The 20,904-nt window shown below is 43.8% G+C and overlaps 1 long non-coding RNA gene across 2 annotated transcripts in view; it reads left to right on the forward strand.

Moving 5' to 3' along the window:
• The window catches only part of LOC143439049 (uncharacterized), a 128,197-nt gene extending 108,564 nt beyond the window's left edge, over positions 1-19,633 (forward strand). For both annotated transcript variants that reach the window (XR_013107502.1, XR_013107501.1), the window contains exon 4: positions 19,483-19,633. This is a non-coding gene — a long non-coding RNA (uncharacterized LOC143439049). The remainder of the gene's footprint in view (positions 1-19,482) is intronic.
• Positions 19,634-20,904: the final 1,271 nt, after the last annotated feature.

Here is a 20,904-nt window from a genome sequence, read left to right on the forward strand (position 1 = left end):
CAGGAGAGAAATCACACTCTTGGAAATCACAAAAACTAGCTCTAGCTTGGTGACAATTATTTTTATTCTGGATAAGCTATTTTGTCTTTTTTTTGGTCTCAGTTTCTACCTGTGAACTGGAAAGATGAGCCGTGTCACTAGTCTTCAAATAGTTCTCTTCAGTGACACACAGCTCCACGAGATGGCACGTATTCCTATTAGTGAGAAGTTCTGAGCTTTCCCGATGAGTCCCTTCTATATTCAAGAGGCTCAGAATGCTCAAGAGTAAGCTTCCACCAAAAAAGTAACCCCGAAGTTGTCCCTGGGAACCATATGATTGCAGCTCACACATACGAAAAACAGAAGGAAGCTTGTAAACTATGAAAGCACGAACATGGTAGCATCCAACTATCATGTCTCTAGGGTTTACGTCATCTTAAGAAAATTTATATCCTGGGATTAGAGAGATGGCTCCAGAGCATACTGCTGCTACAAAAGATCCATGTTTGATTCCCAGAACTCATGTGGGGGAACTCACAAGAGACTCCATCTTTAGGGATCAAATGCCCCCTTCTGGTCTCTGTGGCCACTATGCTCACTGTATAACCCCCCCCCCACACACACACACACACTCATGAAAACATAACTTTCTGAAAAATTAAAATTAAAAATTAAAAAAAATACTAATTTCTGACAAATCGACTGCAAGATTAATATTTATAATGTAAGAAATTTAAGACAAGTGTATTTTGCCCAGTGGCTTTTTGCCCGTGACCTGGGGATACTCAACTTATGACACTATGGGGTCTTATCTCCATCTCAAAATGTCTCCTCTGGGTAGCCTGCAACCTTAGCAATTCATGCAAAGTCAGCCCAGTTGGCTTCACTAGTCACCAGTGAGTATTTCTACACAGTGGCACTCTTTCTGAGGACTGTGTTGAAAAAAAAAAAAAACAGCCACTGCTGTTCCTTCCCTGTGCTGTTCCCTCACACCTCTGATGGCTCTGTGGAGGCCTTCTGGATGGAATGCGTTAGAGTAAAGTCCAATCGGATGGCTGTTTTCCTACACCTTCACGAGCAATGGAGAGCTTCTCGAAGGATGTGCCCTCACCATGCTGACAGCAGTGAATCAAGAGCAGCATGCATGCTTGTTGAATGACTAATTGAAAAGGCATCGATTTGCTGACCCCCATCACAGAGCTCCTGAATTACTAGGTTTTGCTTTGGACAACTGAGATGAAACTGTGCATTTTCTTAATAGCTATGCTTTTGTCTTGATTCATTTGGCAATTTGGTGCTGTATTGTTACCCGGGCATGGGTGATCTATCGCATTAATGTTTTTTTTTTTTTTTTTGGAGGAGGCAACTATTATCACTTTGTTGCTTTCTTTCTTATACAGAACTCACTTCTTACCACAGAAAAATTATAAAACCTGGGGGTTACTGACAAAGGTGCATTCTTTGAGAAATAAACATGAAGTTCATTAGTTAATATGAGTATGATTCTCAAAGATACCATGAAATTTAGAGGAATATTTCCACACACCAAATATTACTCATTATTGAAGTATATCAGAATATAAAATATGTGCTCAGAATTTGAACCTGTCTATGTATTTTATATGACAAGTAAATCTATTATTGAAACTTGACAATTGAAATTGAAACTATTAGTAAGACTGGTGTGCTGGAAAGATGGATGGCCCAGTGTGTAAAAGCGTTCGCCGCACAAGCATTAAAACCAAGTTCAGATCCCAAGAACCCATGTACAAAGCTGAATGCAGAGCAGAAGCATCTCCAATCTCAAGTCTCCAATGGGAGATAGGAGATGGAATCAGAAAAATCCCTGCAAGTTGGCCAGCGAGTCTGGCATGTACAGTAGAAAAAAAAATAACTAGGAGACCATACCTCAATCGGGGTAGACAGGGATTGGCTGCTGAGTTTTCCTCTGACCTCTGCACATGTGCCAAGGCACAGGTGCCGCTACATCTTTGCAGATGAATATGAATCACACAGAAACATAATACCACACACACACCGGCTGATATAATAAAAAGATTGTCAAACTGAATTTGGCAACCCACAGATGTGAAATCATCTCCAGAAAGTGGCATATGTTTATATCTTCTAGGAAATAGAGGACTTGGCATTCTGAAGCACAACAGAAGAAAAAGTGCTTTGTGAATGTAGAATCCAAACTCGAGGCTATGGGTTCTAAGAAATCTTCTCTGACAACGTGTAAATACGCTGTCTGCATAGCTAAGCAAATGGCAGACAGGTGAGGCTGAATGAGAAACTGGTGAAGAGAAGAAGCAAGAACTTGAGTCTGTTTAGGGTTTCATACCCACTTGCAGAAGGACTACAGGACCATCCTCTCTCTTCTAAGAGATCCATGGTAGTTATCGCTGTGATAAAGTGTTCACAAGTTTCAAGTGTCACAGATATATGATGGCTCGCCATCCGATGGCTGTGACGAAAGCATGGAGACCATGCAGACTACTGTGTGGATCTAAAACTCCAGCTGGAGAGATAGCTCGGAGCTTAAGAGCACTCTTGCAGGGGAGCTGGGTTTAGTTCCCAACATCCGTATGGCAGTTAACAACTGTGGTGTTTTTGAATATGCTTGGCTCAGGGAGTGGCACCATTAGGAGGTGTGGCCTTGTTAATGTAGGTGTGGCCTTGTTGGAGGAAGTGTGTCACTGTGGGGGTGGGCTTTGAGACCTTCCTCCTAGTTGCCTGGAAGACAGTCTGACTGGCTGCCTTAGGATCAAGATGTAGAACTTTCGGCTCCTCCAGCCCCACTTCCGCCTGGATGCTGCCATGCTTCCCACCATAATGATAATGGACCGAGCCTCAGACCCTGTAAACTAGTGCAAATTTAATGTTTTCCTTTATCATGTGCCTTGGTCACGGTGTCTCTTCACAACAGTGGAAACCTTAAGACAACAACTGTCTGCAACTGTCTAGTTCCAGGGGATCACATGGGGAATCATATGTGATCCAGAGAGGATCTAACGTATAGAAGAGAATGTGCAACAACCACACCCAAAGGAAATGGGCTTATTAGTTAGGTTCTAGATTTATGTCATCAGACAAATACTGTAGCAATTCACATAAAAACTTGAGCCTCCAAGTGTCTTCAGGGTTTCTGTAATGAGTCTTTGGTGTATACTTAGGGACAACTTTATACTGTGGTGCACAAGGAACATTTGGCAACAGTATTTTATCTTATAAATATAAAGCTTAAACAAATAAATGCAAAGCATGTGTCACCATTGCCTATACACAACAGGCAGATTTGGTTTTCTCCTTGACGATACAGAAGCTGTTTGGAAATATGAGTAGGGTATCATGACGTGGCTATATTTGAAGTCTATGTGGCTTCTCTGTGAAGAAGAGAAGGGTGTAATGGGACCCGAAGAAGGTAGGGAGGTCATTGGCTGATCACTGCAATACTAACAATGAAGAAATGCAGAAGTGCTTCAGACTGTAGGGGATGGTGGAAGTGAATGCTCAAATGTTGTGATGTATTTGCTGGCATGTTGCAGTGTGGTGTGAGAGAGAGATTGGAGTCCAGGCTGATGCCAAACATTTGGGTCTCAGCTCCAGGAAGACTAGAGTCTGTACTTGCTGAGGTGACAATTCTGGGGTAAAAAGCTTCACATTCATACAATGTTAAGTTTTGGCTGTGTGCTTGTTGATCAAATGTAGACAGAATGGCACTTGGGCATGGAAGCCAAGAAGACTTCAGGGTAGCATGAGAGTGGCGAAGAAAAATGTGGCAATTACCACATATTTAGAATGTAAAGTTAAGGGACTTAGATCCCACAGAGGAGGAAGAGGTGTGATCTTGAGATGGAGCCTCGGGATACTTTAGTGGGAGAGGTCAGGATGACAGGCTGGAGCCAGCAAAGGAGGACAGAAAGGAAGAGAGTTGTAGAATGGGAGACTGGTGCTCCACTGAGACAAAAGAGTAAGGAACCACCAAGTTTGTTCAATGCAGCCAATATACCAAAGAAAACAAGGGTTAGGACTTGTCCTGGGCCAAAGCAGAGGTCCACTGATGACAACTTTGACAGAGCTGTGGTGCTGAGGAGGCTGGACAAGGTGCAGAAGAGCATCATATTAGAAATGAAGATTAAAGACAGACAACTGTGTCATTGGCTTTAAATGTTAGCCTGCCACAACCTAGAACCACACAACAGAAGACAAATCTCAATGGAAGAGTTATATGGGTCAGCTTGGCATATAGGCATGCCTGGGGCGGGGGCACTGTCTTGGTTGTGGATTGATCCAACCCACTTTGGGAAACACCATCCCATAGGCAAGGGCCATTGAACTGTAGAGGAAGGATGAAATCTAGGCACCTTGGGTCCATTCTTTTCTCTCTGCTCATGACTGTGGATGGATGTAACTAGTCGCTTGAGTTTCTCCCGTGGCTTCCCCCTAAAATGATGGGCTGAAACCTGGAGCTTTTAGATGAGATAAAACTCTTTCTCCCTTAAGTTGCTTCAGCCAGGGCATTCATTTATCACACGGTCAGAAATAAATATTGAATGCAGTTCTTCCCAGAGTTTTACTGTATGGGGTGGGAGAAGCATTAGAGAGCAGACAAGCTCAAAGGTGTTGTGGGTAATACTTGGGGATATTAGAACAATGATGAGATGGGGGAGACATGCTGGTTTGTAGGCCTGGTGATCAAATGGTGTGGTTGACCCTACATTGATCTTTGTATTGCTTGGTCATAGGCTACCCAGGTAATTCCAGGGGAAAAGCTAGGTTGAGAGTCGTTGGATCAAGGACCTCAGAGTAACACATCCAGAATGCTTTCTGCTTTAATAATCAACATAGTGGTAGCAGTGTGGTGTTTTCTTTTAACTTCGTGGTCTCTCTCTCTCTCTCTCTCTCTGCTTCTCTGCCTCTGTTTCTGTATGTGTGTGCATCTTTGTGCAGTGATAAATTTGCAGTGATAAATTTTACTAATGTTGGAAATGATTAGGAAACAGAATAGAGTTGAAAAGTTAATGATGTCATAGAGTAAGGCATAGATTTCAAGAGATCATTGAGGAAAGGCGGATGGAGGGAATCACATAGGTGCTGGAAGAGAAAGTTTGACGGACATACAGACTCTGCTAATTACAACAGGCCAGGGGTACAGAGGACTGAGGCAGACATGTAGACATTTTAGCTTCTCAGTAGTAGGTGGAGGACTGTGGGATTGTTTTCCCTGTTTGTGTCTGTGTTCTTTATGCAACACAGGGTATCTCTTCACTTCCTATCTTTTCCTCAAGACACCCACCCACTCTACCTGCTCCCAGTTTTAACTGTGATTTATGTAGGCATCTGGGGAACACTGGTCCCTGGACCAAAGTTTGGCTCAGAATCTGCTTCTTTCACAGGAAGATGCCCATTTGGGAAGCTGAATTTCTGTCTCATTCCAGGGATTTGTTCAAATGTAGGAAGCTTAAAATGTCTTAAACCCTGGCTCTCAGGGGCACCATTTTGCTGTGGAACAGCCCCGCAAAAGGAGGCATTTCTCATTTGGCACAATGATGCCTAACCAGAGTCACTATCAAACCTGGCTCATCTTTTTGGAAGAAAGGAATAAAGGGATGGAAGGATGGAGGGAAGAAGAAACTCAGTGTTTTATTGTCTAAAAAGGTTATCACCATTCTAGACTGGCTAAATATGATTCTGATCAGGAGATTTGCATTTTGCCTGTAACTGATTCCTCTGTTGCATATTCAGTATTCCACAATGCCGGCCTAGACTCAGGAATAAGTCCAAAATGGCTGAAGGATGACAGGGTTTGATCGGTTGCCTCTCTCTCCATCACCGAAGTTAATATGATGCTTATCTGAGAGCAAAGGCACAGACGGGGAGAAATTTAATGCAAATTTCATCAGGAGTCTAGTGCCACTTCACAAAATATTGATTAGGTGTCTGATTTGCTGTCCCCTGACAATGGGCCATCGGAATAAACCAATGAGGTGGGCTTGACTCCAGCTCGTCATGGTCATTCGATAACGCCAGGCAACCAATAAGGAGCAGCTACCTTCTGATTGGGTGAGAGGCCGGGCGAAGGGGGAAACCATCTTAGCAACAGCAGAAGATACTGCACACGCCCTGCACAGACGCACAAACACAGACAGCACGCCACTACCCTGCTGCTGTGAACAGTGGCTGATTGTGTCTCCTCAGGCTTTTGTTTTGCCCCCCCCCCCCCCCCAAAGAACAAATTTCAGTTCACACAGTACACAGCCTACCTGGTTAGCCAGCCCATAATCCTTTTTTAATGGAATGCGGGGCAACATTGATTGCTCTCTCAGCCCCCTCCAACAGTAGTCCCCTTATTAAGAATGAACTTTGATCTGCAGGTAACTGCGCAGGCTTTGTTCTGGAAACGTTCTGTTCTGGGCTCCAGGGAGCAGGCCACATCGTTGCCTTTCCTGCCCAGCATGCCACAGGGAAGGGGCTGTGATATGGGACTGAGCCCACTGGCTGGAGGTTGTTTTTTTTTTTTTTTTTTTTTTTTTTTTTTTTTTTTTGGTTTTTGGTTTTTGGTTTTTTTCCCCCCTGCTTTCTGTAAGAATGGCAGAAGGATTTTGTGAGGCTGGAGCGGGGCTTCACAGTGCTTGTTATTTTCCTCTGAAACTTCCTTTTTCATTGTTCTGTGACCCCAGAATGCAGAGCCTCAAAAGCTTTCCTGTTTTCTCTGTAACATTTGGCAAGGTCTTCCTCAGCTACCAGGCTCCAAGCCTTTGACATTCTCCTTTGAAAGGCTCCCTGCTTCTGTGTTTTTATGTTTCCCCCAGCAGCGCCCTTGTTCCCCAGATGCCAGGAGAAGGAGGCTGCTTGCCAATCCCTGGTTTCCCCCAACTAGCAGCTGTCATGACCTTCCTGCCTCATTTTTATCCCCCAACCCCTGTCCGGGGACTCAGGAGGTGTCTGGAGGACTGAGGGGGCAGCAGACAACAGGAGAGCACATTATTCCCCAGCATCGCTTATTTCTCCATACTCTTGGTTTCTTTGCTCCGGTGCCTGGTTTCAGCGTGCATCCTTGGTCCAGGAGCATCTGCCCATGGATTATCCAGTCCTGCTGGTGCTCTTACTAGTGCTCCCTGCTGACAGCTGTAATTCTGACTGGGTAGAAGAGCCTATGAGAGAGGACAGCTTTCCCTCTAGGAGGCACGCTGCCATGTCTTCTGCCAGAGGGAAGGAAGTTGAGACGATGTCACGGGCATTTTTTTTTTCCAGTCAGTCCAAGAAGGATTATCTACTAGGAAACGGTAGCAGCTGTTTTCCATCTTCCTGACTACAAAGCAGAGGGGAACGGCATGAAATGGAAACAGAAAGGAAGAAAGCTAGATGTGAAGACCATTTAAAAAAAAATACCAGGGTTAAGAGAACCTGGATTCTTTTTCGAATGGTCATTTGGGTTTCCTTTGGGGATGACTATGATACCCACCCACTAGAGTTTTGACAAACTGTGTTCTTATTGGTGCAGTGGCACGAATAAGATGAAGGGCTGGAGTGTAGCTCAGTGATGAAGAGCTTGCCTGCTAGCATGCATGAAGCCCCGAATTCAAATCCAGCACTGCAGTGAATGAATAAACAATGACCTTGGACATGCTGTGGCAGCATCATATGATCCTGAAGTCACACTAGTCTAGATTTGAGGCATCTAATGAGAGGGTGTTAGCAAAATTCCTAGCTTCTCTCTGCCTTTGAAAAAAGTCTATACAATGGAAATCACACTATACCGTGTTGTTTTAATTAATATCATTTATGTGTAAAAATGCTACGGTACGGGCTTACCATGTACATTTACATTAAAAATGTTGAATCTTGCTGGATGTTGTGGGCAAGCCTGTAATCCTAGCACTTTGAGGGCTTAGGCTAAAGGATCTGAAACGCCAGGTCAGCCCGGTCTATACAAATAAAACATTATTTTAAAGAAGGAAGGAGGGGAAGGAAGAAAGGAAGAGAGGGGTATTTGAAATAAGGGAGGAGCGGAAGGAACAGAGGAAGGGAGGGAGAGAGGAAAGGAGGGGAGGGGGATGGAAGGAGATAAATAGAGAGGAAATTGAGGCAGTCAAACCACAATCTTGTTAAATTTTCCAATCCTAGAACTCTCCCAGCGTCATTCAATTTCTAGACATATGACACAGTAGTGCTAATTCATTGAAAACATTCTGAACATCCACAAAGAGCCAGACATGATACTTTGTATTTTAGGGCAGAAGAGAAGACAAGCAAATTAGAAAACAAGGGGCAACGGAGGCCAGGCAAAAATTAAGGGCAACTGTGAGCCCAGGGATGTAGCTAGGTTGGGAGAGCACTTGTCTAGTGTGAAGGAAGCCCTGGGTCCCATCCCCAGCCCCATGCAAGCAGACTTGGTGGTTCACACCTTTGGAGATAGAGGGAGATAGTAGGGAAACAAGAAGTTTAATACCATCAAAGAAAGCAAAATTGGGATACATGAAACCTTGTCTTGGAGGAGGAGGAGGAGGAGGAGGAGGAGGAGGAGGAGGAGCAGGAGCAGGAGGAGCAGGAGCAGGAGCAGGAGGAGCAGGAGGAGGAGGAGGAAAAGGAGGAGGAGGAGCAGGAGGAGGAGGAGCAGCAGGAGGAGAAGGAGGAGCAGCAGGAGGAGGAGAAGGAGGAGCAGCAGGAGGAGGAGAAGGAGGAGCAGCAGGAAGAGGAGAAGGAGGAGGAGGAGGAGCAGCAGCAGCAGCAGGAGGAGGAGGAGGAGGAGGAGAGAGACAGAGAGAGACAGAGAGAGAGATAGATGAAATGAGGAAAGGTGAGAGGAACACTTACCCTGGTTAGAAGCCAACAACCAAACAGTGCTGCAGAATCTGGCCTTAAAGAGCCCTTTAAGAATGTATAGAACTTGGGTAGATTGACAGGATGGACCAGGAAGAAGGGGGACGCTAACAACACTGACAAACTATTAGGAAAAGTGAGTGTGATTATTGAAATGAGTGGGGTGGGGAGAGCTGCCAGCTAGGAAGAGTCACTTTCTAGATAATCTCAGCTCCTAGAGCCAACCATGTCTAACTTTCAATTCAGAACAACTATTTATAGCTCTTTGACTCAGTTTCTTTAGCTGTAAAATGGGTATCACTTTGTTAAGTGATGTTGGAGGGTGAGAAAAATGTGTCTAACTCTGAAAACCACATTTCAGTGAGAATGTCTCAGAAAACTGAATGACAGCAAACAAAAACAAAGCCATGTCTTAACCAATACACATACATGCACACAGACACACATACCCACACACAGATGCATGCACACACAAGCACACACATGCACATGCACACACACACATGAATGCACACAATGTGCACACATGCACACACATGCACATGCACACACACATGAATGCACACACAAGCACACACACATGCACGCACATGCACATGCACATACACACATGAATGTACACACATGTGCACATATGCATATGCACACACATGCATACACATGAACACATATGCATGCACACATGTACACAAATACACACACGTGTATGCACGCACACATACACGCACACACATGCATACACATATGCATGCACACATGCACACACATGCATACACATATGCATGCACGCACGCACGCACACACACACACATATGCATGCACACACACACAAATGCACACACACGTGTATGCATACACACACACGCACACACATGCACACATACATGCATACAAAAAATGCATGCACACATGCATGCACACACATACACACATGGGGGAGGGAATGGAAAGGGAGGAGGAAGAGGAGAAGGAGAAGAAAGAGGAAGAGGAGGAGCAGGAAGAGGAGGAGGAGGAGGGGAGAGAGAGAGAGAGAGAGAGAGAGAGAGAGAGAGAGAGAGAGAGAGAGATCTTGACTGACTTATGAGTCAGGGCAACCAGACAAATATTTTTAATATGAATAATGAATAGATAAATGCTACAACTGTAGATGATGGCTGGACAGAGTTAGTGCCGGTGCCTACAGGACCTCTGTGACAGTGACCTTTGGTGTTTTCTCCTCAGACAGCTGCCCGTGTCCTGTGTTCAGTTCTCTGTCTGTGGATGGTGATTTAGCACATACATTTTCCCCTTTCATCTTCCCACTCGCATGCTTATATTAGACATGGATTTGGTTAGACCTGCATCTGTTGAGACGGCTAGCCAATAATAGAAGCCCCACGGGGCTAACGCGGTCTGGTTTCAAGAGTGGGTCTCACAAGTAAGGTCTAGGTCGGCAAGTTATTAGCTGCAGACTCAGGGAATATATTCAGCTGTCATCACTTTTTAATTAAAAATAGCTTGGCGACACACACACACACACACACACACACACACACACACTCCAGCACTCTGCTGTAGATAGGTAAGGACCATCCGTCATATACATAGTTTCTTGCCCCAAAAGAGGGTACCTTTTCCCTGACCCAAGATCTTTGCAGCTTGTCCAGAAACCCTGAGAAACTTGACCTATGAGGTAGGGACAGGTACATCCTGGTTTCCTGGGCCGACTCCGAGCAGCTAACCTGTGTACATCATCTCTTCATAACTGCACCTTTAGAAGTGGTGACTAACTTGGGTTTGGTCACCAGGGATACATGTATATGGGTAACTATCAGGGTATTGTTTCTTCTTCTGTCACTGCCACTGACTATTATACCACGGAAAGAGAGGTGGGACAAATTGCCAGCTGGCAAGTCCTACACATAACCATCGTAAAACAGAATCTTTGAGACTCTAGAGTCTTTTCATCCTTTTCTACTTCGCATATGTAGAGTAGAACCTGAGAGACACTGTGGGATCCTTTTAAAACCTACTCTTCTTGGCTTCAGTTAAAATGTCTCTCCTGAACTCCTGCTCACATGGTTTTGGCTATGCCTACTTAGCTGCTCTAGGCCTTGACATTCCCATCTGTAGCATGGGAACAACCACACTAGTGACTTAAGGTCACTGGGACTAGCCAATGATTCTTCTATGGAAGGCACTTTGTACCGAGTGTGAAGTAATTATGCAGCAAATACAGGTAATTTCATTAGTCAGGATTTATAATTCTGGCTAGGGGATACTTGAAGGCTATTTTTGGTTGCTAACTTGACTATATCTGGAATTAATTAAAGTCCAAATGGTTGGGGCTACCTATGAGAGATTTTCTTTTTTCTTAATTAAACACACTTCTAATCCAGAACGTTGAGGTGGAAGATCCACCTTCAATCTGGACCACACCCTCTTTTGGTAGCCTATATAAAGGACATGGAAGAAGGAAACTTGTGCTTCTCTCTCTCTCTCTCTCTCTCTCTCTCTCTCTCTCTCTCTCTCTCTCTCCTTGCCTGCTCTTACTCTTACTGGAAAATCCATTTCTTCATTGGCACTAGCCTACTTCTTCAGGATTCTGCTGTATACTGAAGACCAGCTGAGATATCCAGCCTTGTATACTGAACAACTACTGGATTCTTGGACCTTCTATTGATAGCTGTGGTTGGATTAGATGGGCCATAACTATAAGTCATCCTAGTAAGTCCTCCATCTGTCTCTTTGTCTGTCCGTCTGATCTAACCTATTCATTCATTCCGTAAGTTCTATTCCTCTAGAGAACCCTGACTGATACAGAATATTATAAAAATCCATTAGGTACAACTAGCTATATTCTATCAGTCTTGTGATGACTGTAGATATTTAATAAGGATATTATTTGATGAACAGTTATCTGAGCCACGACATGGAGCAATCGTGAAATATGCTAATATGCGCCAGGATACTTAATTAAAATGCATAATTTATTACACTGGTATTTTTACATTTAAGATCATTATGCTAAACAAAACAACGCAGTCCCCACTCTCTTAAATTGACATAATGCAAATTATGCATCCAGCATAGACAGTGATATGCAAATAAAACATCAACATATTTGCAAATCCACTATCGTATATCATTTATTTTGCACTTATTATCCACAGACAAAACAAAAGAAAATGATTTTTTTTTTGACAAACACAATTTTTATCTTTCTGGTCTTTGTGGCATAAAAAGAACAATATTAGAATCTCTCTCATGGGTAGACAGGGAAGCAGATTTTGAAACCAGCATAACATTCCATTCTTTTTACATTTGTGTGTGTAAAGAGAGGGGGGGAAGGGTGGGGGGAGAGAGGGAGGGAGTGGGAGAGAGAGAGACAGAAAGAGGAAGGGAGGGAGAGCAGGTGGGAGAGATGGAGGGAGAGAGAGAGAGAGGGAGGGAGGGGGAGGGAGGGAGAGGGAAGGGGAGGGAGGGAGAGGGAGAGGGAGAGGGGGAGGGGGAGGGGGAGGGGGAGGGGGAGGGGGAGGGGGAGAGAGAGAGAGAACTACAGTATGCATATGGAAATCAGAGGACAGTTGGTAGAAGTTGGTTCTCTCCTTTCATCATGGGTGTCCTGGGGAATCGAACTCAGGTCATTGAACTGAACTGCTGTAACAGTTGTATACGAGAGGAACTCAAAGCACAATAAAATCACTGACTTGTGTGCTGATACGTTGACTCACCTCATATGCCTGGAGGTTATGAACCTCCAGTAAGGAGCAGTGGAAACTCATACATGAGCAGAGACTTCAGATGGATTTAATTGCCTGTGTTAATCAAATTTTTTTTTGATGTGCTGTTGTCTTTCTCAGAGTTAGCTGGGGTAGCAGTTAAGGGTCCAGTTTAGCATCATCCAGTGGGGAACCCCCTTGTCAGTAGTGACTTTTCTAACCTAATTCTTTGTTTGTGTCCGCTCTCCCCAGACTGATTTGCATTCTTAAAATATTTATTTTATTGTATGTATGTGCACCTGACTGTACGTAAGTTCACTACAGGAGCCTGTGAAAGTCACAAGAGGACATCAGGTCCCTTAGCTCTGGAGTTTTGGTGGCTGTGAGTAGCTGTATGGTCACTGGGGACTGAATTCAGGTCTTCTCCAAGGGCAATCAGTGTTCTTAACCATTGAGATATCTCTCCAACTCCCTGATATCTATTTGCCTTGATGGCAGAACTTATAACATCTGTCCACAGCAGTTTTCTCTCCTGAAGGTACAGCCCATGTATTTCTGCCTTTTAGTATCTCAAAGACATAATCATGTTCCCCTGAGAAAAGGAACATACCCATGAGCTATGCAGGCAAGAACTAAGATGTATTTGTAAGTTTTCAGCCTTGGACCTGGTATCACTGTCTTTCTTTGCATGTTGCAGATCTGTCAGGAGTTTTGCTGATGGTCATAGACAGGGCCTGGAGAGCTGGTTCAATGGTTCTGAACACTCGCTGCTCTTCTGGGGGACCTCAGTTGAATTCTCAGAACCCACATTAGCTGACTCACAACCACCTTTAACTTTAGATCTAGTGGATCTGATGCTTTGTTCTGGCCTCTAAAGGCACGTGCACACACACACACACACACACACACACACACACACACACAATACACACATACCACACACACATACAGTACACACATGCCACACACACACATACAGCATGTATACATGTACCACACGCACATAAAGTACACATGTACTACACATACATATAGTGTACACATACCACACACACACATGCACATACAGTACACACTATACCACACACACATACAGTACATACATACAGAACACACACCATACAAACTTCTTTCTGTGTTTCTGTTCCTCTGTGTCTCTGTCTCTCTCTGTCTCTCTCTCTGTCTCTCTCTGTCTCTCTCTCTCTCTCTCTTTCTCTCTCTCTCTCTCTCTCTCTCTCACACACACACACACACACACACACACACACACACACACACGGAAAACACAAAGAAAATGAAGACTGCAAACAAACCGAATCAACTGTAGCCTCCCATATGTGAGCAGGTTTTACCCAGCTTTACTAAACTATGTTAAAACTAGATGAAACCCATAAAACCTGCCCCTTCCCTGATGCCAAGTTGCAAAGAGAGCGAAAGAAACGAAACTCATGTCTTCGTTGTTTCAGCCTCAGAATAAATACGGGCAAATGAGCAAACTGTAGGCAAACTGATCTTTCACTGAGTGTGCTCTTACTCGATTGGTTGATTTAATTTCCTAGCAAAATGGACACCAAACACATATTCCTCACAAATACTTGTTTGCTACAAATCCCTTCTCTTAGCTAAACCTCATTTATTTGAATTAATTTCCCATCACTTCTTTTCTTAACAGCATAGAGTGTAATCAGGGCGCTTCACGCTTACTTCTCCTTTCTAAGTAGCAAACCACTACCATCTAAATTTGTTACAAGCGAATGGTTGTTCTCGTGGGTTGCTGGTATAACTGTGAAATGGACGAGCCACTTTGGGAGAATAGATCAGCATAGTTTCTTTAAAGAGTTAAATGAAAACACAAAACAAGCATTGCTGGTTCCATTCGTAAGAACCTACTAAATAGAAACGAACACGGACATCCACAAAAGATAGGTTGACCAACGCTCACAGTGACTTGATTCTTCATGGCTCCCGAAGGAGGAACACTCAAATATCCATCTGCTGATATAAACTGGAGTCTCTCTAAACAAGCCCTCAGACTGTGTCCATGCCTATGCTTTTTCTCATAAACATACTTTAAAACACAATACATCTTAGAGGGGGGAAAAAAAGCATGTTAAATGAAAGAAGCGGGCTGCAGATGCAAACGTACAGTACTATTAGATTTACATAAAATGTCCCAAAGGACAAATTTAGAGACGTAGAAATCAAATGAGTGGCTGCTTGGGTTTGGATGTGGGTAAAAGTAGGGCAGAAGATGGAAGGGACAGCAAACAGGCTTGGGGAATTCTGGGGGAGGGTGAAGAACATGGTCTATCTAAAACTAGGTTGTGATTCACTCGGCTCTGTAAGCTTACAGCTAGTAGTTGACTGGCAAGCTCACAGTGGGAAATGTGATACTGCGTAGGTTACACTTCAGTAAAGTTATGGAACGTGGTCAGTAATTTCATCGTCTTATTTCAGTGGTATTTTAATTTCACGAGTCCTTCCTAGGTAATGTAAAAGAAAGGTCTTTAATCACAGATTCCAGATTTTAAGTTGGTTTCTTTGCTTCTCTTCGGAGCCCCGAGGGTCTTCACCTTTATACCAGTGGAGGTAGATTCAGAATGTAAAAAAAAAAAAAAAAAAAAAAAAAAACCTTTCTTTCCTTCCAACTAATTAAGGAAGCTCTGACATCAGCTTTATTTGTAGCGCACCTGATGGAGGCCACGGTACCAATTAAACTCTGGAATGATTAGCAATGCAAACTGTCAGACACTTCAGCAACAGGCCCTGCTTCTTGGCTCCAGCATCTCAAGAAGGAGGCAAGGACACCATCTCAGGGACTGCGAAGCTCCAGAGTTTACCTGAGTGTAAGGAGAAATGATTGCCCACTACAAAGGGCTAGAATTCCCCTCTCACATGAGACAAAGTTTCGGTTACGGAGCTACCTGCCATGATAACAACGGACTGAAATTCTATGCCTGTAAGCCAGCCCCAATCAAATGCTGCCCTTTATAAGAGTTGCTTTGATGATGGTGTCTATTCACAACAGTAAAATCATGCCTAAGTCAGGTGGAGACATCTTCTAACCCCAGGTGACTCTGAAGTTGGACCTTGCAGCTTGCGTTTCACTGGAACAAGCGGGAGAGCCTGCAGATTTATTTTTCTCTGTGTCTATGCCACTCAGATATACATGTTGCCCTGTTAGTGAATATCAGCAGGACTGCTCAAGGCAGCTATGAGGTGGGACTTACTGAAACAAAAGAGCAGTTCCAGGGTGTAGAGAAAGAATTAGACATGGGCAAAAGAACCATTCACTTATTCACCACACCAACAGCTCCCGTTGAATGGATAAATTAATATAGCCATCGGCTATGCCCATTAAAAAAAGAACATGGAACATGGTAAAAAGTTTTCAGTAGTGGGATGATAGATTCTATACGTAGATAAATGGGCACCAGTGTCATATTAAGGTCGAGCTTTTCTCGGAATTATTTCACACCAAAGGTGACTCTGACAATTAGGGGACATTTGCAGTGAACTGTGAGTTGGAGACTCAAAAGACAAGGAAGAAACATGGCAGACCCTTTGATGTTAGTCTTCTCAGACTGTTTTATCAGCCCTGGCCAAATATAAGTGGTCCAATGCAAAGAACACTGAATTCAGCATCTGAAGATCTTAGCCCTTCAAGATCGAGCTGTGTGGCTCACCCCCCCCCCTCCACCATTGAGCCCTGAACTTTATTTATCTCATGTAACCCAATGGCAATCAAACCTGTCCATTGTCTCGCTCCCAAATGTCGAGTATAAAGGCTATTTGGTAAACTGTAACTATCCACTCAAAACAAGCGCAGGGGTCCTTGTGGGAAACAGGCTGATGGAAACCCGGGGGCTGGTCAAGTAGTTGAAAGAAAATGGAGAGTTTGGGCATTTCTCCAGATTATATGTGCTAATTTATGTGCATTACAAAGGTTGGTTGCCGGGCACTCAGATGGGACTCCCTGATGGATGTGCCATTCACCACAGCCAAGGAAACACATGGCTCAGTAATTGTGATCCTTCCTGACAGGATTATGAGAGGCATAGGTCTGGAGGACAATTTCAAGGACACGGGACACAAAACCCTACTAAGACCTAGAAGCGGGGTAAATGGAATGTTGGGTTCATCTTCAACCCCTCTCTCCTGATGCCTGGGTCTGCGATCCGGCCACAATAGGAATAAAATGTAGTCAGAGAATGGAGATTGGTGGGCTGCCCCACTTCCCTTTAAGCTTCAAAACCATCTGGGCTAGCTGAAAGTGAGGAGGAGGAAAGTAGCCTGTTTTCTCATGTAGAAAAAAAGGCCTTTGGAAGTCAGGCACAAAGGAGGTTCTCGGAGAAAGTTACATTGAGGAATGATAACATGATATTCTCTTAAATGACATATGCCTGACGGGAGCACTAAAGTAGGGATGGGATGAGAGCCATTGGATCTTAACAGTCATTGAACTAGCTGGACATGGTGGCTTATGCCTGGAGTCCCAGCATGTGAGAGTCTCAAGGAGAAGGGCCTGAGTTCAGTTCTAGCCTAGGCTACATGGTTAGTTCTAACATCCTGGGGGTACAAAGTGAGACCCTGACTGAAGAAAGAATTGTTGAATTTGGTGATGGACTTGGTGTAGGTAAAATTTCCAATCTCTCACTGTGAACTGTGAGCTTCTCCTAGAGACCACCAAGAAGGGTTTAAATCTCTTCCCTCTCCATGGTTTACCCAGTACTGACACTCCATGGTCACTCAGTATGTGTGATACTAAGCCATGTCTGCCTGGCTCTGTCCACGTGGACAGGTGGCCAGTGATAAACAGCCAGAATTTCCCTCCAGTGTTCTACGTTAATGTCCCTCACATTTGAGGATATTCCTTTGGTAAAGCATTTTTCTTCTTTGGCATCCACTCATCTCTGCAGTGCTCAGAGAGCCAAAACCAGGGTGTACACACATTGGGATATCTTGCTATAGGCTGAGGGACCAGTGCTGTTGGATGATTTTGGGATGTCTGGAGCAGGGATGTCTTGCTATAGTACTGATGGATGGTTTTGGGATATCTGGAGCAGCTTCCAGATCTTAAGAATTGAGAAGGATGATTGTCAAGTTTCTTGTACTGGTAAATGACCTAGGTTTGGAGACTACTAAGAAAATTTCAGTTCATTGCATGACTCTGCCTTGACAAATATTTGGGTCTGCTCTAGGGTAGTTCAATTACGTCATGCTTCCTGTTACAACATCTCAAAAATTTCTTAAATTATTTTTAGTCGTGATTTCTTTAGCAACAATGAAGCTCTTTGCTTGCCGTATAAAAGTATTCATCTTAAAACTTTTTATTTGTTCTTGTATTTTTCCATTTTCCACCACCTAACATTTTTATGGTTTTTCCGTACTATCTGAGATCAGGTAGCAGGCACTGCTAAACAGGAAATGGTCATTAGAAAGGGTTTATGTAAATCCTATAGTTTACTATCTCTTAGAGCATGTTCACTCAGAAATATTTTGTACTAGTTATAATTACTATTGTCAGAAAGCCTCATATAAAGTGCCACCTACCCTTGGGGACTGGAGAGATAGCCCAGCAGATAAAACTGCTTACTGCTCTCACTGAGGACCTGGGCTTAGTTTCCAACACTCATACCAGTCGGCTGGCTCAGAATCAATTTAACTCCAGTGTCAGAGGTTCTGATGCCCTTTGACCTCCTTGGGCACCGCACACATGTGGTACACATAAATCCACACATGTATACATACATATAAGTAGTAAATAAATAAATAAGTAAATAAACCTTCCCAATTCTAGCCAATTTGTCCCAATCTTGAAATTACCAGTTTCCTATGTCCCCTGAAGTAAAACAATGGAGAAACACCACGGTAATCATCCTTGCTGAAGCTTCAACCACAGGAATAGATACAAGTGAAAAAAGTATTCATTTTGGTAGAAGTAGTGTAAAGAAGTCCAAGACATTTCTATTTTCGTTGTTTTTAGAGGCAAAGGGGGTTTATTTTGGCTTGTAGTTTCAGGAGCGAGTCCATCATCGAGGGGAAGGCGAGGTGACAGGCAGAGAAAGCACGGAGGTGGGAGCAGACAGACAGGTTGACAACACGTTATCACCACACAGGAAGCACGGAGAAAAAGAGGAAGGGAGGGGGGGAAACAAAGCCGGCTATAAAACTTCAAAGACTGCTTAAAGCAATTCCTCCAACAAGGCCTGTGTCCTGTAGGTTCTACAACCTTCTGGAGCAGCACCACTGGCTGAGTCAAGTGTTCAGATACAGGAACCTTTGGAGAACATTTTCCAGTTAAATCACAGCACATTAATCTATATGATTGCATCTCTTCCCCTTACCTTTCCTCTTTCTAGATCTTCGATGTCCCCCACCCCCCACCAACCCACATGCCCTTGCTCAAATTGATAGTGTTTTTCTTTGGTTGCTACTGTTACAATTTCAGTTTATGTATGTAACAATACAACCCGTGGAGTCTATTTTCACTGTTTGTATGTATACAGTTTCAGGGTTGACCATTTTTGTATTGGATGACCAATTCAGGAGCCCATCTCTGGGAGAGGCTAACTATCTTACTCTCAGCGGACATTAGCTGCCTATAGTTCTTTGTTTAGAGGTGAGACCCTCATGAGATTTTTTCCCCCTTCGGTGTTAAATGTCTGTTGATATTGACTTTGTTTTGGTCTTGTTTGTGTAGCCACTTCTAAGAAACACAACCTTATAGCAGCAGACTTCCTGGTATTCTGGTCCTTAACAGTCTTTCCCATCCCCTCTTCCTTGATGAACCATAAATACAGGAGCTATGTGTGCTATAGAAATGTCCCCTGGAGCTGGGTTCTCCACATCCCATCGATTTCTGTAGGACGGATTGTGGTCCGTGTATTAAGTCTTCACTTGCTACATAGAAAAATAAAGGGAATGGTGTTTGTAACAATGGGCACCTTCTGACGAGACTGCAAATGTCTTCCAGAGTCCTTCCTTGCCATCTGGATCTCCTAGCTTCCTCCGGAAGAGCAGAGATAGGAAGAGCCAGCAGACCTTCGAAAGGTAAATGCCACGACATCCAGCATTACCAATCTCTGAAATCAAACATGGATTTAACAGATTGCTTCGTGTCCTAGTCATGCAGCCCACTAAACCGCATTTAAATTTAAAAAAAAAAGCAATCGATAGCCTTATTTATTTTAAAATTAAACGAACGAGTGCTATCGTGTCAAATTGAAACACTCAGACCTCATTTCTATTGAACAATCATACTCAATGCAAGAGGGAAAACAACCATGCAAAATGGGTTTCAAGCTGACCCTAGTACTCTCTCAGTCTGCTGGGAATAGTACCCTTTCTTTGCTAGGATGAGGAGACCCGGTGTAGAGGAGATGAACCAGTAGCTTTGAGTGGCCCTGGAGAGGCCTGAGGCAGGACCCTTGTGCTCTCAAGAGTAAGACTGCTACAATCAGAAACAATGAGAATGCTAACCATACAATATTGGTGATATTCAAAAAAAAAAAAAATTGTCTTCTACCGGAAATGCAACTTTGCTCACTCTGTTTCTAGCAACTCTGCTTAGGCAGAGGTTGTAGGAGAGGGTTCTAGAAAACTGTTAAGAGAAATAATCCAAACAGTCTCCCAGGTGTTGAGTGGAGAGTGTACCAGACAGATAAAGATTTGAGTTATCATTCCCATGGAAGACTTACTTGAAATTCCGGAGGGTCAGGATGCATATTAGGGAGGGCCACAGTGTGACCAATTCTGGAAGACCAGAAATCATTCACAAAGGGAAAATTACAGGAGCAGAAAGGCATTTCAAACACATACAACGGCACAGGGCATAAAATAACTCTTACACACCCCCCTCCACATCGCCTTTCCTGACCCGACCTGGGAGGAACTGACTTCTATTTTCTTCATACTGTCAATGTTTTCTTCTTGTTGTTGTTGTTGACGACTCATACTTTCTGCCATTGAAACACCTATGGTGTGGGCATCCACCGAAGTGGCAGGTAGGTCATGTGACAGATAGATCCAGAACACATTTACTCGTTGTCAAGCAAAGGATCCAGAAGCCTTCGGGAGCCGATGGAAATCAAATGCATTAAATGTTTCAACAACTTTCTCTAAGCCAAGGAGCGTTTTTTGCTCTCCGTGCTTACATAAACTCTGAACACTGGTTTATATAACGCTGGTGCATAGAGGGCTCCTTGCCTGCGTGAGAAATCCCAACGCGAAAGGAAACCAAATGGAGAAATAAGGAAAATTCCTCGCGTTTACCCAAGGTTTATCCCCAAGCCAACCTAAACAGCTGGAGCACATTTTAGCCCCCCCACCCCCCACTGCTTTGAGGCTCCGGGGTGGGGTGGGGGGTGATGTGTATGTGAGAAGAGGGGCTCTTTTG

The sequence above is a fragment of the Arvicanthis niloticus genome, chromosome 26 (genome assembly GCF_011762505.2).
Source record: "Arvicanthis niloticus isolate mArvNil1 chromosome 26, mArvNil1.pat.X, whole genome shotgun sequence".
In the NCBI taxonomy this organism is placed as follows: domain Eukaryota; kingdom Metazoa; phylum Chordata; class Mammalia; order Rodentia; family Muridae; genus Arvicanthis; species Arvicanthis niloticus.